This window comes from Diorhabda carinulata, chromosome 7 (genome assembly GCF_026250575.1).
Source record: "Diorhabda carinulata isolate Delta chromosome 7, icDioCari1.1, whole genome shotgun sequence".
In the NCBI taxonomy this organism is placed as follows: domain Eukaryota; kingdom Metazoa; phylum Arthropoda; class Insecta; order Coleoptera; family Chrysomelidae; genus Diorhabda; species Diorhabda carinulata.
In genome coordinates, this window is record NC_079466.1 from 17,718,609 (window position 1) to 17,745,283 (window position 26,675).

Below are 26,675 nucleotides of genomic sequence, written 5' to 3' on the forward strand. Positions count from 1 at the left end.
TAAGAATCGTCGCGCTACTGAAAATAGCCATTAACTGCCAACCTCACCTTCCCATTGATGGAAAATCTTTGACAATAGAGTTATTTTTTCAAACTGGAAACAAAAAATAATTCGAAGGGGCTAAATCTGGCGAATAGGGTGCTTGAGGTAACAATTCAAACTTCAATTCGTTAATTTTGGCCATTATAATAACGGATGTGTGAGCTGGTGCATAGACTTGATGAAACAACACTTTCTTCTCAACCAAATGCAGCCGTTTTTGCTTTATTTCTTCACTCAAAAATTGCCGTTGATAGTTTTTCCTATTTCAAGATAATCAACGAAAATTATCCCATGCGCATTCCAAAGAACCGACGCCATGTCGTACGGTCGCGTTTAATCACTGCTTCTCAGTACTTTACTACTGATAACCAAAGAGCAGTCTAACCCAGAGTAGAAACCAGTTCAGCTTTTATATCGGTTGAGCTAAGTTCATTCAGATAAAAGTATGGTATCACATAACGATAACCAATTTTTTCCATGTTTTTCCCTAGAAACGTTCACGTTGATGGCTGCCAAACAAATATTAAACAACGTGCGTCTTCAAAATTGAGCTGTATAGATTATGTACATATAAGAATATGTACAAAAGTATGACAATGATAAAAATTACTTACAATAATTAGTTTAGAATTTCGTTAATTCTTTTACAAAATTTTAAATTCATAGATTTCAAAAATTTCAAATTGACGCTTGATATAAACATCAAGGTTATTGATTATACTTGTAACAGAAATCGTTGTTAATTTTCATTGGTTAGATTATGAGTGACATTAAATTTCAATAGGCGAAGTCGTTAAGAGAGTCCTTATGGTTGGAGCTGAATATTTTGGTTCGGTTATGAGTGACATTAAATGTTATAGGCTAGGTCGTAAAGAGTGAAGTTGAATTTTATAGATAAGATCAATTGGTTGTCGATGGCGTTGAGCTTCTTTTATAGAATTTGTTTTTTAAAAATGTAAAAAATAGGCATAGATTACATATATCATATATACAATATATGTTGTTTCTAAAAATAGACGTTTTCTTTTTGTTTTTCTCAGTTGTCAAAACTTCGGCAGATTCATAATTCATATTATATCCTTCATAATATACATGTGTTGCTAATGAATACCTATCAGGATATAATTTACTATCACTTTTGTGAGAGGTTATCCGAATGGTGAAAATTCATGGGATTCAAAAATTAAAATTCATTTGACGTGTGATAGAAATATTGATTAATTGAAATAATTGATTAAGATTTGTGGTGGCTTTAAATTGTGTTAATTCTTGTAAAGACTTGAAATTCATGGGATTCAAAATTCAATAATCAAAATGACGTATGACGGAAATATTGATTAATTGAAATATCATACTTTATCGTATTGTTTCCGTTTCATATCCATTATCTGTACACTGTTATTTTATATTTTAAAGTTCAAGTTTTCTTATTTTCTGCCACTAATATCAAATCTTCTGTATTATTACATTGTCATTTCTTTTACTCTGTCTACTACTTTTTCAATATCTGTAACACACTGGCGCATCTCTCCATCTTCTTAAAATGTTGTCCTAGTATACTTCGTTGACCTGTACTAGACGCACTTGAAACTTTTCTTTCCATTTTCTGGTCGATCGACGGCCAATATAACTAAGTTTGTAGCCATCCGGTGAGATTTGCATGCTTGTTACTTTGATTTTCAGAAATACAGAACTAAATTATCTCTTCTCTGGAAGCATTTGCAGCTCTCTACTTTTGGCCTCACTGGAATACTGAAAAATTATATTTTAAGTGGATGTATTTTCCGATTATAATCTTTCACCACAGAATGTTAGCGGAACTATTCCAAATACTCTTTAATAATAATTGGTAATAGGTTCTTTTGATATGCCGATAGTCTCTTCAATCTCTCTAACTTGTTGAACTTTTCCGATGATTGAATTATTTGGTTTTTAAACATAATTTTAAATGAAATATTGAAACACTGAGAAATCTGTTTTAATTTAAAAGTTATCTCAACTTATAAATTGTTTCACAAAACTCAAAAATTTAATATTTTATAAATTATTATCATAGATAAAATAATATGAGAAGACTCCATGAAAATCTTGACCATCGGTAACAATTTTATTGTGAAAAATGAAATAAAGAAAAGAGTTCCTTGTTTACATTTTAAAGATACCCAAATTCTTTTAGGGTGGTAAATGGGGTCCCCGTAACAATTGAGAATATTGTCATCATAATCTTCTTTGTTTAGATGTTAAGAAATAAAATGAAACTTCCTTTTGGAAAATTTTCTATGTCATAGAGGCTCAAGGATTCATTAATTAATTTTCCTTATAGTGCTTACTGACACAATCATATTTAAAATACTCAGTTGAAACGTCTTCTGTACTCAGTATTGTGAAATTCTATGAAAACTCTATATGAGCATTAATCTTTTTAACAGTAATTTCGGTATTCTCCATTTTATTGCACCATTCATACGACGAGAAACGCTACCTTCTAATCCTTTTCAAAAAAAAAACAAGCACAATTATCCACATAAACTAGATTCATTATTTGATTGCTATTGTAGTATAGACTATTGACTGATAATTATCTACTCGATTCAAACCTCATTCATCTAATTTAAAGTAATTAATTTGCTGATAACCCTAATAGATGATACCGCAAATACCAAACAATATTTTGAATGATTATATAATGTTATCATATGTATTTACTTTGTCCTGTCTCAATGTTAATAATTTAATGAACAATAAACTTATCTAATTTACAGTTGTATTTTTATAGGGGTAATAAAAGATATATAGCATACCACTGATAGATATTGCATATAACTAGTCAATAATTATTATCGTTGTAGCTACACAAAACTTCATTTGATTTATATTGCATTGAAAATTACGATCCTTTTCAAATTTTCCACCACATCAATACTCATATTTTCTAAATGGCTGATGCTTTCATGTCAAAATTTATTATGTAATAGTTTGGTGAGAAAAGGCATACAAAAAGAGATTTTCGTTTTTCTTTCATGTCAATTTGAATTAAATCCGATTAGGCTTTAGTATCCAAAAAATTGAAACAAACAAAGAAGTAACAAAAGCAGAAATATTTATCGTTTTCTAAATTCATAAATATGAATATAAAATACTTCTTTTTGATAAATCGTCTTGATTTGAAGTTTCTTTTGACAAAAATTAGTTTCAAATAGAAAAAATTGACGATTCCACTTATTTCGCTGTGGACATAATTATATTATTAATCAATAGATCATCTACAACATGAATATAAAAATAAAAATTTGCTTCAACCACATAAATAATTTTTCTTGGTTGTTACATTTGAAAAAGCAGCCAGCAGTTAAATTATTCGTAGTTGCATTGAAATTTATAAATAATAACTAGAATTGTAATGAAATATTTTAGGTCTTTTTTATCATTGATAGCTTTCTCGTTCCTATTTATATGAACCATTTCTAAAAATTGTCTTTTACTTGTATTTGATACCGTTTCAAGAATTTTTAAAATCTATAATCGAATATATGTTTTATTTATATTTCATGGTATGTTAAGGCAGTTTTACTTTTTTATGGTATTGATGACCTTTTAATCTATTTTCTTGATACTGAGATGTCTGTTCTAATTAAACAGCGTTACAATCATTACAAAGCACTTAATATATAATATTACTTCTTTTCTTTTTAGGTGTTTTAGAATTTAGTTTAACGAAATATCTGGATAATCTATTCCACTAAACTAAAATCTATAACACCCAATAACGAAAAAATTAATATATATATCAAGTGGCATGTAATGATTGTTCTGCTGTTTACATAGGAGAGACATCTCAGTATTTAGAAAATAGACTAAAAGGTCATCAGTACGATAGACAAAAAAAGCTGCATCAAGAACCATGAAATATGAAAAAACATACATTCAATTTCAAAATTCTGGAAATGGAATCACATACAAGAAGGGGAGCTTTTTAGAAATGATTTACACACATATGTTCTAGCAAACTGTTAATGACAAAAAAACTAAACAATTTAAGTGAAATTTATAGTTCGATTTTTTAAATTTCAATGCAACAACAAATGATTTAGTTGATGACCGCTACAATATTTCTAAATTGTAACAACTGAGGAAATATTTTCTTGGTAGAAATGATTTTCATTTTGATATTCATATTGTAGGATTCATAATATAACTATGCAAATTGTCAATGTATGGCAGATTTTGATAATGATCGAAATAGTTCAAATCGTCATATTTTTAGAAAGTTTTGCTGTCACACACAAATAATAAGGTCTAATCAGTAAAGTAGTAAAAGAAATTGAAAAAAAAACACTTCAGTACAATTTACACTATTTCTAACTACCACAGCAGCTCCACCACTGAAATAATTTGAAAAATTTATAGTTTGTAATTTTTTTAGAAACTATTTCTGTCACACACAAATAATAAGGTCTAATCGGTAAAGTAGTAGAAGATATTGAAAAAAAAAACACTTCAGTACAATTTACACTAGTTCTAACTACCATAGCAGCTCCACCACTGAAATAATTTTATTAAAAAAGTAATAACTTTCAATAATTGCTATTTTCAATTGATGAAATTGATAGGAATTTGAAAACATTATTCTAAAATCAATGATTTAACAAAACATATAGTACTTATTCATTGAATTCTTAGACGGATTATAAGAAAATGAAAAGATTTTTTAAAAACTCGACTTGGCAACATTGCGCGAGGCGGAGAAACATGGTTTGATTCTCCGTAAGCTGATCTGAGAATAGAATAGAACTCTAGAAATCGTCTGCGGCCGCGTACACATGATTATTCGTAATTGAGAATTTTAGTGCGAGAAGCGGTTTTTTTGTGTGTGATATTGGAATATTTAAGGTAATGTTAAAACAAGAATTGATAAGGTAAACATTTTTGTTTTTTCTATAAAGTTATATCAATGTAACATAATACATCTGGTACTGTGTTTCACTATCACACCTGCAACATTTTTCATTTCCAAACATGGTATATTGAGTGTTATTGAGTAGGTATTTATGAATTATATACTTTGACAATTTTAATAAATAAATGTATGAACTAAACAATATATAATATTCTATATTATACCTATTAAAAAATTATTATTATGGGAGTATTAAAAAATAGTATTCTAGATTATGCATAATTTTTTCAACTATATGTTTAACATATACTTATACATATATCTGAACAGTAGATATATTTACATAATTATAATCACTATTTAATTAAGTAGTAACAAAGCTCTCATGTTAATTATTATGGTTCAAATTATGTTGTCCGAAGTTCCCACTTACAGGACAGTACTTACTAGAGTACATATATATGTATATATTATTGAGAAAAATTAATTTTTCTTATCAATGCAAAGTTCTATTTTGATTTTATTCTTATTTTGATATTCATGATAAAGGTGATCGATCTATTGATCAATATAAATACGCAAATTGTCAATGTCAATATCATATTTTGATAAAGACTTAAAATTAGTGGAAACGTCAATATTTATCTTTCTTTTAAAAAATTATTAAAAAAAACTAATTTTGAAACAAAAGACACCCAACATCAAGACCATTTAGAAACATAAACATATCAAAAGGTCTAAGAAATAATAAATTCGACTATTATCTAAAGTTATTTCTAGCCATACAGGTTGTCCCAACGGTAGTTCAACAAATCGAGCATAATTTTTGACATGGGGCACCTTATATTTGATTAATTTTTTTAATTCTACATGGGAACTTCGTTATTAAGATATTCCATTTTTTTTAAATGAAGAGTTAGCGTAGTAATTTAATCACAATGAATAAATTTAATTCGTGACTTTGCACTATCAATAGTGATATTTGTTCGTGTATGTTGCATGAAAATTCTCTTCACGGAACAAATGACAAAATCATAAGCGGATATCATGTAAACATCTTTCTGGCATTGAGGCTATGTGCGTAAAAATATCCTGAACCAAACCATCCGGTGCTGGCAATATTTTATATTGTCTGGATACTATTGTTTACACGAAGCAGAAGGAAACGATGGAAGATACTGCCGATGAGGACAATGAATTCTTGTTGTAAAGATCAGTAACTGAGAGCACAAGTACCAGAACATTGACAGATATACAATTATAAATCCATCTAGCGTTTGTAGGATTCTTAGAAAGCATGAATACCATCCACATAATATCCAACTGCATACGTTTTTACCAACATTTATAATTTATGTTAATCACAGACAAATCTGCTTTCCACAATTATAGTTTGAGGACTAGTAATAACTTTCATTATTATGACACTAAAAATAAGTACGTCTCCTTACTGTGCACCATCAGAATGAATGGATGGACCATGAATGTGTGATTGTGGAGAATCACGTAATAGATCCCTATTTTTTGAAAAGTAATTTGATAATCGAGTTGGGGATTTCTATATTCCTTCAAATTTCAGAGCAAAAATGTGGCTGCAGTTAAATGGCATATCGAGGTATTTACAATCAGATGTCATAAATTATGTAAAAATAAAATTTCCAAACAGATGGAAAATAAGAAGATTTTCTTGCAGTGGGCCACCCAGAATCCTAGATCTCACTTTGATAGATTTCTATTAGTGTATTAGTATGAAAAATATCGTCTATAGTACTCCAACGACTAATCCCGATGATATAAAAATGTTAATTATGACCCCGCTTACTGCAGTCACACTGAACATTTCAATAGATGTTATACAACATTTAAGCCTAGGTTACACTCTGTATTACAAAAACTGGTGCTCAATTGGTGTGTTATAATTTATTTTTTGTTATTTATTCAATTGTTTTAAAATTTATTCATTTGATTTACTATTTTGTTTGCTATCTCACAAAAGTTAATTATCTTGATTAATTAGTAATATAAGTATACCTTATGTCCAGAACTGGCATAAGGCGCCTTGATGAAGTACTACTCATTCGAAAAATACTTTATTTTGAGTAAAATGTTTATAAGTTCATAACGATTGGAGGTAGTATAAAGGAACTTTTATGCAGCATGATCGACATCTAAGAGTGCTATTGAATGCGTTGAAAATATGCAGACGTTGAGCAATTATTGAAGGAATTCGTAACCTCTCAATGAATTTGAACTTTTCGATGTGTAAGCCTCACTTCTCGATTTTGAGCGTATTATTTTTCAGGTAACGAATATTACGATATATACAAACTTTTGAAAATGTCGCAGAACAAACAAGGTATATATTGTTTAATTAATCTGATTTTCACCATTGTTTTTTTTATTGAATTTGAATTGATACCTGTTATATATTGAAAACTTCTTGTGAAAGTTTTATTGAACGCACGTTGGCCCCTGCTGTACCAATATTTTTTACATTATCAATCTATCGAATTTTATTCTAAATTTTGAGTTCGAAATGTAATGTTATTATTATGGAAAATACAATTGAACTACTGAATTTTATAATCGCAACGGATCATAATTTTGAAATCTCTATTATCTGAGTCACGGACAAATTAGCTATAATTAAATTTGAAACACACACATAGTGCGTGCTTCAGTAATAAATATCTCAGTTACAGAAGGCTATTAAATTCAAATTATTTATTTGGATTTTTGTTCAATTTTCCATAATCTCATGATTAGCAGAACCGATAAACATAATCATTTTTAATAAATTTCTTAACAGATCAGACAATATTACAGTTTTAAAAGATGGGATAACTAAGAAAAAAATGACAAAACAGCTTCTCATATTACATAGAAAATAGAAATTCTGGAAATTATAGACAACAAAAACCTTGACAATCGACCAGGCGTCTACCAAAGTGGCAGGTTTGGATCTCTTGGACATGGATAATACCAAGTCTATGGGTAAACTAGCTCAGGCTTCTTGGCGACTTATCAGTTTTGAGGTAGTCGAGATGGAAAGTTATTTAGTCATCTGGTGTACTGCAGAGTTGTGTTAATCGAATTTCAAAGTCTCATCAATGTCATGACATGAATTCTTCGAAACTTTTATATATCTAATGAAGGGACCTGCCAATCTACTATAGAATTAATATTTTTCAGATGAATATAAATAGAGAAATGAGTCTACATGTATTTGAATGGCAACTACATATTCAGCACGTGAAAGTCATACCCAAAATTATTAGAAATCAAATGTTTGAGCTGGTGATTCATGGGAACACATTATTGGTCGTTCTTTTTTTTGATACTCCTGTTCACGAAAAGTTCTGCCACCTTGAAAAATTATATTGATCCCATGAATGTCCCAAAAATTAAAAGACAAAAAGGACTTTTTAGAGTTCAAACTATTTTTTCGGAGTGTTTTCGAACCGATCCATTAATTTCTAAATAAGCACTTTCCTGTTAAACGAAATGGAAGGAATCTCTGAAATATCCAAGCTGGTCGACCGGTTTAAATCCCTCAAATTTTTTTTTCTGGGATTATTTGAAACGGGCATTGGTAGCATAACTTGAATATCAAGAAAATTTGTGTTAAAGTATCGTTTGAGATTCCAGATTTTCTTAGAAAAACCTATAAAATATTTGAAAATAGATATTGATATTCAATGGGAACCAATGGATATCATTTTGAACTACATATACCAAAATTTGAATTCTTTCTCTATGCTTGTAATTTGTAAAATCCAAAATTGGAAAAAAATATATTTAATAAAAAATATATTATAGTAAAAGTGTTTCTTGGAATAAGAGTCGACGTGTTTCAATAGAAAGTTTTCAACGTATTTCAATAGAACGTTTTCACCTTCACAGTGGTAATATAAATAAAGAATTTTTTTGTAATATATCTAAATATATCACGGGAATATTGGAACCAATAAGATACATTCAACAAGCATCTCATTATGAGTTTCACTTGCTCCGCTGATGTCATCGGGTGACAAATCTTGGGAGTTGTTTTATTGTGGGTTGATAATGAAACTTGTTGCTTTGTTTATTTCATCTGCCTAATTTATTTATGTATTTTAATTTGAATATTTTACAATAATACATTGTTAAATGATGGCTTATTGCATTGTGATTAATTCAAACTATTTTGAAAACCTATAAAAACCATATTAAGCCTATTGGGCTACTTTGAAAGTATAACAGTCAAAATTGTAAGTAAATCCGTGGTTCATCAACAAAATGCTACTAGAAATTTCTCTTATCTTTTTTACTCGCATTAACTATTGAACCCTTCTGCCAGTCTTAAGCTCAAGTTGCTGGTTACACTGTGTCATAATGGGGTGCTGAAGGGAATGAACATCTTGTAAATCATGCGTTAAACTTATTTTATTAGGATTAAATTCATAATGAGAGAAACACTAGATAGTGATATAAAAGATCGTTGTCTGATATGAATGTCGATTCTTCTTAGTCCAATATCTTCACTTCAAAAGCTATATTGCGCACTGGACGTTGTTTTCTGAGGGTTCAAACTCCAATCTTCAATCTTACGATTCATATTAAACCGTAACGATTTCTATTCTTCATTCAGTAACATAAAATATTTACGTAAACATGAACAATAATCTATTTGATCAATAATTTACTGACAATTCTCAAATCAAAGATAACACTTAACACTAGAGAAACTGAAGATTCATCTTCTTGTTGCATTTAATTTCGTACTGTGACAAAACGTGATATTTTCACAAAAATAATGTATTTTTAATTCATTGGCAAGTATCCATAGGTACAGTTCTTCTAATATCAATTGTAGATTATAAAAACCTTTACCGACGACAATTTTGTTTGATCTGCCATAGGCGTAGATACGTCATTTTATAAATTTATTATTTTTATAAATACTTAGGTAGTCTTTTATCTGAACCAAATAATCTTGTCGCCATCGAACGATCCTTGAGGATTCGGTTATTACCATCCGTTTATTCATTTTTTTTGTTTGTTTAAAACCACATGCTGACAAAACTATGTTTCTAAACTGGTACAATTGTATTCTGAATAATCTGCTACATTTTGCTGTATTACTTCTAATGTTGCAGCCTTTTTCTCCTTATATAAACTATAAATTGTCCTACGTATAAAATCTTGAGTAGCTTTATCAACTGATTTCAGTTTTTCTTCACATGTTTTTCGGTTCTGTGAATGATCTACAGCAACGCCTTTCGTGACTACTCGATAAATGGAAAATTTATTTACTCTAGTGAATTCAGCAATTCTTAGTATGATTGAATTATCAGATTGCTGAATATTTTCCTTTTTTAACCAATCGAATAAATTCAAATTAACTTGCTGTGTTTGTATATTTGAATCTTTATTTTTGAATTCAGACCTGTCTTTATTCTCACTACACTGCGCAATTTCATGGTCTTCATTCTCCCATGGTGTAAAAAACGCCATATTTCTATTTATTTGAAGAAATTTATGAATTAAATGAATTTTACCTAGCGACCCTAATGTCTAGCAGGAATATTTCGAAAAAATTGTGTAAATACAGCTTCGGCCAATAAAAATGCATTTGTGTTTACAATTCGAAGTTTTGATTGGTAAACAGTGGGGATGAGAGTCCACGTGGACTGACGGTTTGTTCGATGTTTCTTAGTTTGGTATGAGTGCCGTGCGTATTTATGAAATATTGATTGGTCCTCGCTTAACTGTCTTCTGCAATTGATATTGGAAGAACACCATGTATATAGTAGTGTACTTAGTTCAGGATGTTTTGCTTATAACTTACTCTGTGAAATACGTTGGTGATGAGTAATTTTAGAAGAAGGATTTATTTTTATCCAATGTTACAAAATTGAGTCTTCCTTATGCAACCAACAATCTTGAAAAGATGTTTTGGTTAGAATTTCTTATGAAAGATTTTTAGAGATTCGTGAGAGGGAAAGCCTATTACCCGAAAACCCACCCTTTAGATCCGTCAGTGCTTCAAATCAATTTCATTTGAAACTATTCCAACATTATTAACATGAAAATAAATACTTACCAAATATTACTCCACTATTTTTGTGAAAAACTATATTTGATTATTATTATTTTTTAATATTATATTGACTCAGGCATTCAACGAATATTTTTTGGTCAATATTATTTTAATCTATTTATTATTGTACGTCCCATCTTTAGTTTAAAATCCTCGATGAAACTGTATTCATTTATACAATCTAAAATGTGCAGAAGGTTCACTCAGCCATATGTCAAACATTTTTCTATTCATAGTAACGATTCTGAATGGATATAATTCTTTATTAATAAAACCATGTCACGAACAGACACAGCCTGTACGTTTTAACGCCTACTAGTTCTTTCTCACTTATATGTAGATAATTTTCTTCCAAAACATTCGAAATAGCGAAACACCCACTGAATATTGATTCTAACAATGCGTGGTTCGAGTATATTTATTATTACTTATGTGTTCATAAAGTACCGTAACTTGCTAATATTTCAATTTTTGTTAGATTTAGAAAAAATATTGAATAGAAGTTATTCCAACATTTCTTTTTTGAGAGACCGCATAATTCTACGTTCTTTATTCCAGAGATGCAATCGTTGAAAACTAAAAGTAGAAAAAATAATAGTTTATGTTAAAAAACTAGTGGGTTTTTCTGACATTAATTGTGTTCAAAACTCATGAATTATTTCTCATTGTCTTTGACGAAATGTGTTTATTAAAAATTTAGCTTAGTTCACCGATCAGGAAATAATAACGATTCTTATGATGAGGTTACATTGATTGCAAAAGAACTTATGATAAATTAACAATATTGTACTTATGAAACTTGTGTAGTGAATTCAATTATAAATCGCTGGCTGCCCAAATACCGTAACTAATGTTTAAAAATGATTGACAGGTTTTATAGGAAATCCTTGTAAATCCATTTATAAAAACAACATGTTAGTGTAGAATCCATTTGTAACATTATAAAAAGTAATAAGTTTCAATCTTATAAAGTAATACAAATACAAGAATCATCTGAAGATGTTCAAGTACGCAGAAAGCAAGTATGAGAAACCGTTATGCAAAATGTGGGTGCAGATATATTTTACAAGTAAAATAAGCATTCATAATCAAGACATGTTTATGTTTGATATTTTAATTATTCGCTACAATTCTAGACTTTAGCTTTAGAATAATACAAATCTTAGATGTATGCACAAAAAATGCCATTGAATTTTAATGTTTGGGTACAGTTATTGGATCATTCTTTTTTGAATATCAAAGGGCACAAAGCTAGTAGACTCTTCCAATTTATTATCTATTATAAAAAATATGTACAAGGCAGAACTTGATAATCCACGTTTATTAATAATAATAACAAATCAGTGATCACATAATGCCACGAGTATAATAGACTTGGATATTTGTAGAATACATAAAATTATGAATAGTCTCGGCAACTGTATTTGTAACTACAAACAAATTATTACAAAAATCGGCTACAATAACAATTGAATAAGAGATATTAATGTATACAGACGATATAGTAATAGTAATAGATACATTTGAGATAATGAAAAAGAAAGTATAAATATATAGATAAAGTGAATAGAAGACCTGAAATGGAAGTAAACATCAAAAATATGCAAAAAAATAATAGTAAACCAAAAAAGCGCATATGAGGGAGAAGAAGAAGGACAAAGAATAAATGAGGAAAAATAGCAGTAAACACGATGATGAACAAAATAACAAATGAGGTAATTATAGAAAAACTAAAGAAACAGGAACCAATAGGAAATAAAATAATTGAAAGATGTTTACATTTTGGGACGGATACATAAAGTGAACGTAAAACCTAATGAAAAAAGCAATAAAAAAAAGAAAAATTAGACCCAGAAAAACTTGACTAGAACAAGTAAAACAGTAAGGAGAAAAACAAAACTGAAAGTCCAATGCTTTGATCAAAAAAGGTGAAATTATCTACAGGCTGTATTATTCAGGAAGATAGATTAATAGATTATTTTTGAGTAACGGCGCACACTCTATATCTTACTCAAGTAGTTGACCGGAATTATTTTCTAAAACTTTTTTTGTAAACGAACAGAAATCTAAATATTAGTTTTACTTTATGAACCAATATCATATTTATGAATAAGCATTGTGATTCCTTCGAAATAAATTTTAATATTTTATGTTTTTTTTTTTCATAAAATTGCTCTTTTGAAACTTTAAACCAACCAAATTTATTCTAAAGGTAACGTTTACTGCTTAACCAGAGAGAAATATTGTAATATAATGATCTTTTACATTCGGAAATGTGAATATTTATGGTACCTCACATGTGCAGTTATTCATAGAATCATGTTAAACACCCGACTTTTTTCTAAATAAACGTTAAAATTCCTGGTAAACAATGTAGGACTGAAAATTACATATTTTAATATGAAAGTGAATCGTAAGTCAGCAATGGCAAAATAGGAAAAGACTTTCAACAAAAGTTCATTGATCCGGATTATTCACAATAATAGTGAATTATTTGCAGGGAGACTTTCTTTCTTCTTCTTCTTTCTTCGATGCCATACTTATTCTGACTTGAGAAATACTGAATGAATAGATGGTCAGAATCTCGTAAACCATTTTCCTCTAATTTTTGTTTTATTTTCTATTCATGTTTGTCAAAATTTATCAACAAATCAATTAAAAAAATTTAGTACCATAAGCTGAAAAACATTTTTATATCCCTATCTGGAATATATAACCAATGATAGCTGACATTAAAGCAATAGTTTTACTACAACACAATATCAATTGTCTTTAAAAACTTCAATTGATTAAACGATTTCGTGCAAAATTTTGATAATCAACCCTTTTCATGTATAGTAACCGGTTGTTATACTCTTTAAATAAGTGGATGCCGAATCCTTCGTGGTTTATAAATGTCTTGAAAGATGTTAAAAAGGATTGTCATTGGTCAAGTTATCAATGAGGTCCAAATTAATTGAAAAATATTGTTAGGTAATTGAGGTAATTCCAAATTTAGTATCTATTTTGTGCTTAAATAATAGGACATCTTTTGTTATCAAAGAAATTATTCAGAGAATCGGAAATTTCCGTAATATGTCAGAGGAAATTGGAATGCATACTGAAATCGAAAATACATTTTCTGGATTCATGTTTTGATTCTTTCCACGGAATTATGGCTAGTATGAGATATAAACACCATATATATATCCAGATGTATCTGTAATTCGAAAATGAAATACTCCGAAATTGAAGATGCCTGGAGGTCATAAAAAAGAGAATCTTATCTTGTTTACTGCGTTTCTAAACAGATCAACAGATGACACTCCAAACCACCGGCCAGCTGTTAAAGGCGGTATTTTTCATGTATTATTATGTGGCCAAAATACTCCAGTTTCAGAGTTTTTACTGTTTATCTCTTTTCCTAGTCTCTGCATAACTTTCATACTGGTGATGTGCTCCGTCCAGAATATTTTCAAGATACGCCAATGTGTCCCCATGTAGAAAGATTCCAGTATTTTAAAAGTAGCCTCGGTTGTGGTCCAAGCCTCTACACCATAGAACCATAAACCATTCTGTAAAGAAATATATTTGCTGGTATATTTTGCGTTTACTGTGGTTCCAAGATATGTCTATGTTTCTACCCGATCTATGTCTTAACCGTTTATAATTAAATGCGCTGGAGGATATTGAGTTTTACTAATAATCATATGTTTTGTTTACTAGTTACTTATTTTTATATTTGCAGTTTGATTCCAGCACGTATTAGCGAAATCACGGATATTTTTTCCGTCAATCCCAGTGTTTCCAAGAACCTCGATAAGCTTTTTGATTTTTGTTATCCAACATTATTCATAAAAATTTAGGTGGAAATCTTCCAATGCCCTGCGCAAGAATGTATTTAGTTTGTGCACATATTTGACCCAAAGTTGGACTTGGTTGAGATGAAGTACTTTTGTTTGAGTAGACTGTTTGAAAACAAATCATAAAACTCTTATCTTTGATATTCGTAATATGCAACGTAGAAATGGATTGAATAAAGCATAGTACATTTACACACTACATAGCTTATAATAATTTACTGAATCTCAGCTGTGATTGTAATAAATATAAAAAAGAGGGCTTCGCAATGTCTGGGCCAAATATTAAAAATTCGCGATGATTGTTTAGTGTAAATAAATGGAAAATCACATATCCATTTTTTTAATGAAAATTTACTATTCTGTTCTAGTCTACACTTTTTTACCATCAGAATATCGTTTTAAAATGATACAAAGAGAAGCAATATGAGTATGTATGTATATTTTTGACGCCAGAGTTAATATCTGATTTGACTGCGTCAGTTTGCCAACTTTCAAGCAGTTTTCAGTCAACTTTTTTCTAATATTTCTAAGCTTATTCGGCACCTTGAGATTCCAGCAGATTATCAGCAAAAAAAAGGAAGTTGAGTATTTTATTTTCTATTAACTGAATATTGACAAAACATAAAATTGTGGTGTGAAGAATTTCATAATTTCTAATACATAGAACTAGAATCACGTGAAATGATTTGCATCTTCTCGCAGCCGTCAGTATTCACACGTTTTTGGTTATCATTCTTAGCACTGAACTAACTTCCAAATCAGGATACATGAAAATAGTCAATGTTTACGAATGACGTACACCAACTCGAACAAGTATATAATTTTTCATTATGTAAGCATAACAGATATTTCAATAAATATTTAATACATAACATACCACACCTTTACCAATTTTTGGCGCCTACGGACTATAGATTCCACGAAAAAAACCATTTATAGCTATGCTAATGAATTTGCCAATGGAGTAAATTATTTTCACTTGACCGACTTGCTGCTAACATACAGTCATATATAAAGGATAAAGAAGACGATTCAAAAATAAAAGTCTTCATTATCTTTATAAATAAGAATTTTTCTGGATCAATAATTCCCTTAAACATAGTTTTTAATTTCCAACAGAAATAATTATGATAGTAAATATTATAGTTCATTTATTTGGCTAACGAAATAGTTTTACTTGAGTAGAAATAATAAAAAAATTTCTCCATAAATATAATTACTTCTCTTAATAATTTAGATTTATTAATGTCTGATAGTATGAAATTGAGGATCCTTAATACAAGACTAACTTTTTGAATTTTCAATTTTTATAAGAAAAGAATTAATTGCAAAGGACGAGGCTCTGAATATAAAGAATTCTGCCGATTTTTTGTAATGTTACAGTGTTATTCTGTACCTATCTGCTTTGATTCAAAGTACCTAAAAAATTTAATTTAAAACAAAACTATACTCTAAAGAAAACCAATTACTAAATCAACGGTTGAAAAAAATTGAGTTTAAAGTTTTTATATGAACTATTTTGTGTAATACTTGAGCTATGTTCATCTTATGTGTTTAGTGATGTTGCTTAAGTATTAAATACACGGTTAGAGGCAACTTCTAATTTTTATACGCGCCTGCAAGAGAAGCCTGTTGAACGGTAAAAGGTATCAGCGCTTCCCTTCCATCGAAAACAGATTCGTACCAGTAAAAATATGAAATTGTGACAGAATTAATAGTGTTATTGTGAATAAAAATAATGAATACATTTATTTTATCGATAGTTAACCATCAAACCTGATTTCTAAATAGGCTGTAAATTCACTTTTAAGAAGATTGCTATATTGAATCTAAACTTTATTTGTGAAATTGTTGGGTAAGCCTATAAATACGCATTCCGTTCGTTTTGGATTGAAACATCAAACAACCAAGTAAAAAATTATGCTCCACCATTTCTTACCGCTACTTCACGGATACTCAAATGTACCGTTCGCCCACTCTAGTGAATTCCTTCGCTTACTGAATATTTTTTAAAATCATTGCTAGCATCACAAGCAGTTAAATGGGTAGCAATTAGTGCACATATATTTCTAAATAAAGAAGTCATTTTGAATTCAAAACTAAAACAAATATCTTAGGAATGTATTCACTCGAATCGACATCTTAACAATATCTGAACACTTAACATAAAATTTGAATTATATTCTCTGGTTGTTGGAATTTTTCCATCCAAGAACAAGAATAATCTTTCATCGACCTCAAATGATTATTCAGAAATAAGAAGCGTGGAGTTGGTGATTCACGTCATTTAGTTTTCATCCACGAATCAGTTGATAAACAGGACATCAGTAGTTTTACTAAGTATTTAAAATGTTTTAATGAATATGTACCTGTTGAATATTGTAGGTGTTAAAATTTATGCAGTGCTAGTTATTTATATCCAACTTGAATAAATGAAAATTTCTGTATATTAAGTATTTCCAATACAATGTATTTATAGTATAGAAACCAGACAGAAAAAAAAAACAAAAACAACGATAATTGCACAAAAAGTATCATATTTCTATTAATATTAGAAAATTATCAACTCAAAACTACTCGTTCCATAAGACGGAAAACTATGGGATGTTTTCTAAATTTGTCTTAAGTGAGTTCCGAATGGTTACGTCTTCTTTTCAATAAGTTAGGAATTACAGTTACATTGAATAAAATTATTAATATTGTTGGTACTTTGCGACTCTGATTGAAACTACTCGGATATTCTATAGACCACCATAATTCTTGATGCAGCAAAAAAATGTTTGTCAATTTTGATGCCTACCCTAATATTGATATCACTACATAAAAAAATCCTATAGACAGGCAAAACCAGCAGAAACTGCGCAGATTAGGTTGATTCATAAGCTTAGCCGTTTCTAGAACGGAAGTGATATGACTTTTCTTAGTCATAATAAAAAAATAAAAAAACTTATAAAAACTTTTTGATAAAATAGTTTAGAAAAGATTTATTAAGAAATAATTCTCTGGCATCACAGAAAAGCACGCAATACTAAACCAAATACATATACTGAACTGAAAAAAGCTGTTCCAATCTTATATTGGTGAACAGGTTTGGTTTTACATGCTACGATCAATATCCGGAAGATAACAGTGCTTTGGAGTCATTGTAGACTTAAATTCATTGCAGGAAAAATTATGGTAGTTACCTTTGTAGACGGCACATGTGTACTGGCATTTGGTAAAAGTGTATAAAATACTAATGAAAAACTCTAGGAAGCATTGTATCAACTCCGATAATTATCAAACAATTCTATTAGCAACAAACAAGTTCATAATCGGAGAATAAACTAAGCTACAAAGATGGTAAGAGCCTACCAGAAAGAAAATAGAAGAGCTGAAGCCCAACTAAAAAAAAAATGTTAGTTTTCAACGATCCCAAACGAGAACTTTAGGTTCTTTGGTTCCTACACAATATATCATCAATGTTGAATAATGTTCTGGAGAGATGAATTGAGAAAAAGTTCCTGTAACATATTTAGCGAATAAATACTTTATAGCTTTCAAGAATTAAGTTAACAGGAGAGGTTTCTTATTCTACATATGAAATTCAAAGAGGTACAAACAAACATCTTCACTTCAGAAAACGAATGTGACTTATATAATCGGAATGAATAGTTTGTTTATTTCATAATTCCCAGATTGATCTAAGGAAATCACTAATGTGCGAAAATCTGGAAGAAAGTTGGACTATATTCCAGAATAGTATGATTTCCATTTCAATCGACAACTAATTCAATGAATTCAAGATTTTTATTGAAATTCTTTTTTTGCGGCTAATGACCAACGCTTCAGTTTCGTTTGGGGTATAGAAGAATTGACAGTAAAATTAATGTGTGAAAGCAATATTCATTATGTACATGAACTGTACCTTTACATGCACAGGCATGCAGGTACCTCCAAATTAGGAAAAGAAGACTGCAATTTGTGAAAAGCATTTCCATTAACGGAAAAACGCGACTGGAGCAAGACCACTTTTTATAAATATTCATAAAACTTTAAAAAAAGCTACGAAATTCATGTATTCTCTCTAATGAACTACTAACCTAAATAATTGAATTTACTTTTCCCTCTATAAATGTTTCTGGTTTACTGATGATACTTCTTAATATGGAATAATGTAAATGCAAGAAACTTTCACAAAATCATCTAAATTGAAATAAATAAATAATAACAAATAATCTGTATTATTAGTTGATATTGTGAGTTTAAATTAAACCATGTATCCTCCATCATTACGTCGCTACCCCCCAAAAGCATTAATAAAAATATACAATTTTCATGCCACCCATTATTATTAACGTTTCTATTTGTATGTGTAAAAATATCTTAAATTTAACAAATATGTCACACACAACAAGAATAACTTTTACGTTTTATTCGTTCATTGTATTCGCCATTGGTGTGACCCTCAAATATATTTTCAGTCTACATTACTCAACTTCGCCAATACTCATTAATGTATTGACAAGCACGAAAATAGAAAGGATTCTCTCGGTATAAATTAAAAAGAACGATTATACAAACACCAATTTGGTTCATTATTGTATTTCATGTATATAAATAAATACATTCAGAGTTTAGACTTTTAAACTGTGTATATATTTGAACTTGATCCAATTTAGTTGAATGATTCAGTGTTGAAACGGGTATAAATTGCGGGATTATATTTCAGACTATATACCGGACCTAGTTGTGTTATTAGAGGGATAAATTTCAACTCCAATATTCATATTTATAATTACGAAAACATTATATACTCAGTCAATAATTTCGATCGTATCAAAATAATTTTCATTTGTCAAATATTGAAAAATAAAACTATAATACAGTAAAGAAGAAAAAAGTAATTTTGAAACAAATTTGCAATTTTGTGTATTGTACTTTTATTCTCAACTGCTCTATCTTTAGATAGGGAAAGCTTTCTATATATACGCTAATATACAAGGTGTTTTTTTTTTGTTTTCTAAAATTTCAGTGCTAGAAACTTTTCTAATTTTCTTGCACTCGCGAAGGACTAACCCTCCTAACCCTCGGGCATTTTTTCAATATTCCTGCTACTTCTCCAGCATTTATAATAAATCGTATTACTGTTTCCCACTCAATTTATTGAAAAGAAGTATAAATTATGGTTTATTTTTTTCTTTCTGTACCTATTGGTTTTGGAAAAAAAATGTTTAAATAAAACATTTTTAATTATAATCTTATTCCATACAACTTCATCTTAAAAAAATTTAATATGAAATAAAGTGAGGGTAGCTAATTTTACCCCCGTATAATGTAACAGGAAACTTGAAAAAATAACCGTGGTTAGTCCTTCGCAAGTGTACGATAATCACAGAAATTCAAGTTTCTAGCTTTACTGAAATTTTAGAAGAAAAAGCTCAAAAATATTTTAGTCATCAATTTTTAAGAGTGTTTTCTTGGAAAGGGATATGTTGAGGAATTTTTGGATTCATAAACATCCTGTATATTGAATTACCATTATGTTGATTAAAGTTCAAACTGTCAATAACAAAACACAGAAAGAAAGGTATGTGTGAGGAATTTATTCAGGTTCGTTAAATCACAAAATTTTTGTTATTAAATATATTCAAAATGGTGAATCATAAGTAAAAACGTATTGACACTTTTTATCAGGCCGCAGATAATGACGCGCTTGAGCAAAAGAAAATATTATTCTTTATTTTGTTTAGTTCTGTTTCTGTTTTTTTTTTGACCATAGGAAATGAATTATTTATAATGGTACTGAAATCTCTGAGATAAGTGACAATCATATGACATATAGTAATAAACTATTAAGACGTATGTACTCAGCAGTGTTTGGATAGAAACCTGCCTAGGTACATTCATATACTTTCCAATAGCCAAGTGACCTTGATGGCCTTGAAGGCTATTGAGTGTACGTCCAAGCTAATGTGGAAAGCCATACAAACTCAACAAGTACTAGCTAACAGAAACAAAGTAACCCTGACGTGGCTGATCATACCAGGCAATGGCTTCATAACTCTACTATAATAGTAAAGTGAACGGATGGCAAATATGGAGAAATACTCCAGGCCCAAGACAATTCATAATATTCATTAGAGGTTAATACCTCGTTAAATACCACTTACGAGAACAGGCATAGCTGACGAAGATAACTACAGATTCTGCGAGCAAGCCGTGAGTTGCAGAGCTGCAAACGTCTTTATAGACTCGTTTTGGAAAATATTGCACCTCCTCTCTTTATATATAATGTCTAATTGTTTAATATTCAAATAAAATTAATATTTTCCGTCTATGTTGCTCAAACGATGCCGCTGCTTATTCTTAAATTGTAATTAAAAGAACATAAAACAATTGTAAAAACTAAATAAAACTGCCTCATCGCACATTAAATAATTTGAGAGCAACGTCACGTAATTTTGTGTCAGCTGGCAGTTGTTACTAATATAGAAATTAACTTTATTACAACAGGCAACTAATCTGATTTTAACTTGAAGTACCTTGCTGTTAAATGTCTTAGCAGCGAGCAATAATTAACATATGACGTTATTCATCCGTTTTTATATAACTTGTTTTAATAGGATAATTCATTTATGTAACGTGCCGACTAAAATATGCATGCAAAACACATGCCAGTCGAAAAATCTAGTAAGGTTTTATTCTAACTCACATTAAAAGTGAATGAAAAAACTATTTAAAATGATAAATAGATTAAAATTATAATGTAAAGAGAGATTGGAAGGAAAGAAATTCTTAAGAATGAGAATATATTTGTTTAAATTTACAGTGCTTCAACTTGAGGTCCAAGATGCCTATATGGGGTGTAATTTATGCCTAGTTTTCTTCAGATTATTGAATAAAATATAAGCTCTCGGAGGTTTAGATCCGCGTCTCTTATCACAAACTGAACAACTTTAACGTATCAATTAGTACCCTTTATACGATTTCCAAAATATTTGATACCTCAGACGCATATAGTAATCACTTTGAGAATCCTATATAGGTCTCTTTCTATTGATATAAAATAATTACCTAATGAGAAACACCACTTATTTAGGGAAGGAAACGTGACCTTATTTATCCACAAAAGTTAACAAATTAAATAGATGTACTTCAATAGATACGTAGATAAGTAATTATTGAAAAAAAACATCAGAAAAGGAAAATAAAAAAATAAAAATTAAGATGTGATAGACGGGCCTGCTTAGTCTGTTCTGATAGCGATCAACTCTGTATGTATTGTATCTTCAATATCTGCAATTTATTATTTATTGAGGTATTTGTAAATCCATGAGATCCGTAAACCTCTTAGTAAAATCTGTTCTCTGAACTGCAATATATAATATATGAAAACAATTCTCTGATTAAATTTTGTTAAGCTTACCCGTAAAAGCCTAAAAATTTGTTTTTTCAATGCTATGTCGTCACTCTGTAACAGCAAATTTGTTTGTTAACTTACTAAGATGTTAGTCAATATATATTTGTTCAGATCAGTCGCCACAAATACAATAATCTTCTTAGGGAGAGGGAATCTCTGGATATGTAAGAAATTGTAAAGAATGATTTAGACATCGAGACCCATCTTACCTATTGGCCTTAGTCAAGTAGCGGAGCAGCCAATATCCACTAATCATTTTTCATAAACATTATGTCGACCTGATATTTTTTATTTTGGTCTTACTTTTCCGTGAATCCAACGATGCTCATTGTTTATTCACGTTTCATAATGTCTCGTATTTCAAATACACAAACTTTAATGTCATATCTTTATTCCCGCGAGATATTTTCGTTTGCGCTTGAATAAACACGTATATTAAGACTTGATTTAGTGACATTTTAGTAGTTAGCTGCACGTGGTGGAGAACTCTACTCAATCACAAAAATAGAATCGGATTTATCTACTTCACTAAGCTTCTATACCAAACTACTCTACTAATTTGTACTGTCCGCACGCAATAAATAACTCCCTACTTTATTAAATTACTAGCCGTGTTTGAAATAGGGTTTAGTCCTAAGAGGAATACGTTGTTAAGGACCATCGAATGGTTATTCTTCAATTATGCAGAATCGCTATTTTATAGAACGTTTTGCATAGATAATGACGTAAACATCGATCGGGGATATCGTTATTGTTGAAGTTTTTTTCGAATGCATCGATAAATGTTCATTGTTTTCCAGTATTGTCATGAACTTAACCATTGAAATAGACCATGTAGCTACTAGTACTGTTTAATTATGTTATTGTAATGTAAAGCTTGGCGAATGCGCCTATCTTTCCTAGAAGGTATTTATGAAGCCGCATCTCTAATATTGTTCTAATAGGCTATTTACATTGTGTTGCGACTGGTTTTATACCGAAAATTTATCAGATTCCTTTTTCTTTGCTTACATTCTAGAAATCGAATTATTTTTTGTCCTGTCTACTATTATAAAACTCGCATTAAATAGGGAATAAAAAATGTTATGATCAAGTACCTTCTTTATAAAATAATGATAAAACTGTTAAATTTTCACACGAAGTTATTTTTATCACACCTAGATAATGTTTGTTCAAAGTTCGTTGAAAAAAGTAAAAGATAAAACCAAAAAAAAGCTTTATTGCAAGGTGCCGAGTCTACGTCTACCAGTGACTAACACAAAAGTTCAAATATATTTTACCGAGAATTTAATTTATTGATCCAATAATATTTCTATATAAATTATTAAATATTTTTCAAAGTTTTTTATAAATCGAGAACAATATTTGTGGACTCTCAACTTTTGCAACAACATGTTCCATCAAATTTTATATACCAGATATCCAGAAATCTGCATCCATCAAGCACCTGAAACAAAACCATTGTTGCTAGATGCAATTATTATTATGGACTAACCTTTAAAACTCTGGACTTGATGAATATAGTTCGTGGAAGCATCTACCCACCCTTACAGAAACCATCATGTCGATAGCCGTGATGTTTTCCACCTCTCATAAATATACTATATTCTTCATGATTCACGAAGCTTCTTAATCAGGCGTCGTTAGTACTGACTGTTTATGAACATCGTTTGCATTCTTAATTATTTTTCAAGTGTGCTAGAAGCTTCTTTGACATTATGAGCAAAGACAGTTTGATAGATGTCATATATGTTTTGGTCTATTGAGTGATCGGTGAAAATGGTTTCAATTGACTGAAGGAAAGGAAATCAGTATATACGTCGATGTTTTGATTGAGTAGTAAATATATTGAGAAGTCTGAAGGAGGTTTTATAATTCGCAAATTTAAAACTTTTTGTCACAGGTAAACAGGATGAACTTAATGATTTGAATTACCGCGCACCGGGATCAAAGTTTTTGAGGCATCAATATAGAAGATTAAATTAAAGTAATAACTTCTTTACCAATCCGTTTTAGGATTCGTGGTGACCAGTGTGTCTCTATTACAAGGATATTCGTGGCCCAAGGCGATTGAGGTACGGGAGAGGTCAGGTTAATATTTTTGTGTGAAGGTATGAGCAATAAAAAAATAGAATTAGAAATAGCTGCTTGTAAAGTTGGTAGGGAGGAAAATAATTGTAATTATAGAGGATTAAACAGGATTGGGAGGAATACAGGATTCTAAGGCAGAGGGGTGGCTAATAAGTTTCAACAAAGTAGTAAACATCGAGACTACAAAGAAATGTCGAACTTAGAAACTTCGTAAACTCTTAGTAATGATATGAGTCGTAACGCCAATAAAAGTGACTGAAGCTTTCAATTACATTCACTATGTTCCACCATTGATTTCATGAATATTGTATCAACAGTTGAGACTTAAAAGTTATACCAAGGCTTTTATTTTGAGTTACAGCAGCTAAAGGAAATTTTGGGAAGACGTTGGAGGTGAAAGAAAGAAAATTATTTTAGTTTTCTAGTTCTAAAGAAGAAGATCGGTCTTGTGTCAGATTTATTTATTACGTCATAAGTGTATTGAACATATTTTATGGGAGAAGGGAATACTGAACACTCTGTTTACACTACCACTACACCAACACTCACAATTACACTATCTGACGCGCGTTTCGATAACCAGGCTATCGTCTTTAGAGACTGTCGGTAACCAGTTTACTATAACCATTGTCAGAACCTGCAGGCATATCAGAATTATTTATGATATCATTTTTATTAGGTTCACCCTAGTTATAATACTCAAAGTATGTACATCATATTATCAACAATATGTTCCACCAAACAAATAACAAAATTACAATGTTTAGCTGCCTTACACAAACACAATTTTTACAATATTCAGTACAGCCTCTATTATTTGATCTATGCCGTCACCTTTAAGAAGACCATCACCTGTCCTAATATAATTTTCCTTTACAAATGCCACTATCTCTTTAGGTTCTTAAATTATCAAACTTTGTCTTTAACTACTCCACAGATCTAGTTAACAAGTTCTTGCTATGAAAACTCATGGCAATCCTGTCTCGGGCTTTTCTCCAAAGAAAGAATAATTTACCATGCCACTAACAATTATATTTCAACAAACCTTTTCACTTTCATTTTTTACTTGTTGATACTTTATTTGTAGTTTCATATTCTACAATATGTTTTCCTTTTACCACTTTTATTAACAGTGAAACTCCCACACTTATCTTTGATAAAATTAGCTACTTTATTTTTTTCTTCGTTACACAACAGTAAGTGGCAAAAATTTTCAAAAATCATAGACACGTTGCTACCTGTTAAATCGTGTTAACACTAATAAAACGTGCGTAAACTAAAGATACCCAACATAAAATCGTTCATGAAACACAAGCAAATTAAAGTTGGTTTTAACTTAAAGTGACTCGTGTCAACAGTTGCACTGGTTTTATCGTGATTTTGCTTAAAAATTTGAAAATGAAGAATTTACCACTCTGAATATCTCCTGCAAAAATAATCAATTTTCCCTCAAAAAAAGTCTGGGTTTCCCTTCCCTTGCAACTTTAGATTTAGTTCTTTTAATTTTGATGTGATATCCACCATAAAGTAAAATTTTTACAACATTTTGTCGCTCTTTAATACAGAGTGATAAATGCCTTCTTCGTTTAGGATTGTATTTACTTCATTCAAGCATAAAGCAAAACATTTCAACAACTTACTTTAGGAATACCATCGCACCTTATGGAAAGGAGGTCGGAATATTGAGTCTCCATTTCGCTTAACAATTCTGGAGATGTGTAGAAAGCTTTTGGCAAGATGCTATTAACAATTTCTATTATCAATTTCATAACTTCAACAAAGCGCTTCTTGGTATATTATGCAGTGAAACTTCAAAATTTCGTAGTTTATTTTGTTCTGAAGTATCTTTATCGTCCCTTCATTTTTTCCTTCTGGTTTCATCAGTTACTATTGAAACGATTTCATTTAAACTAATCCCATCGTCTTCAAGACATTTTTGAAAGGCAATTCGCTATATATTCCCTTTTAGTTTGTCCCGAGAGTGGTAGTAATTCTATAAGTTCTTATTTTGGTCTTAGAAAGACATATATCTGCAAATATGAAGGGACTTTAGCTACTCGATCTTGTACTGTTTCAGCGGATAATGGAAAATCTTTGATCTATTTCAAGATTTATGGTTTGTTTTTGAAATTACGAAACAGTTCTTCAGGTGCACGTAATCCTTGACGTTTGTCACGGGGAAGAAGAGGCAAAAAGTGAATATACGCAAATATTATTTGCGTATGGAACTAAGTTGTTGTTGTTGTAGCTTCTCACATCCAAAGAGCCGTATGTGGCTCCTGAGACGCACGTTGCCGACCCCTGGTCTAGATAGATAGT

At 30.1% G+C, this 26,675-nt stretch overlaps 1 protein-coding gene across 4 annotated transcripts in view; it reads left to right on the top strand.

Annotated features, from left to right (window-relative positions):
• The first annotated feature begins 4,768 nt into the window (after positions 1-4,768).
• LOC130896593 (sporozoite surface protein 2) overlaps positions 4,769-26,675 on the top strand; it is a 54,839-nt gene continuing 32,932 nt past the window's right edge. Inside the window, exon 1 of one of the 4 annotated variants that reach the window (XM_057804784.1) lies at positions 4,769-4,958. The gene's annotated coding sequence lies outside the window, so the exon portion shown is untranslated. The remainder of the gene's footprint in view (positions 4,959-26,675) is intronic. The other 3 variants (XM_057804783.1, XM_057804785.1, XM_057804786.1) reach the window with 3 other exon arrangements.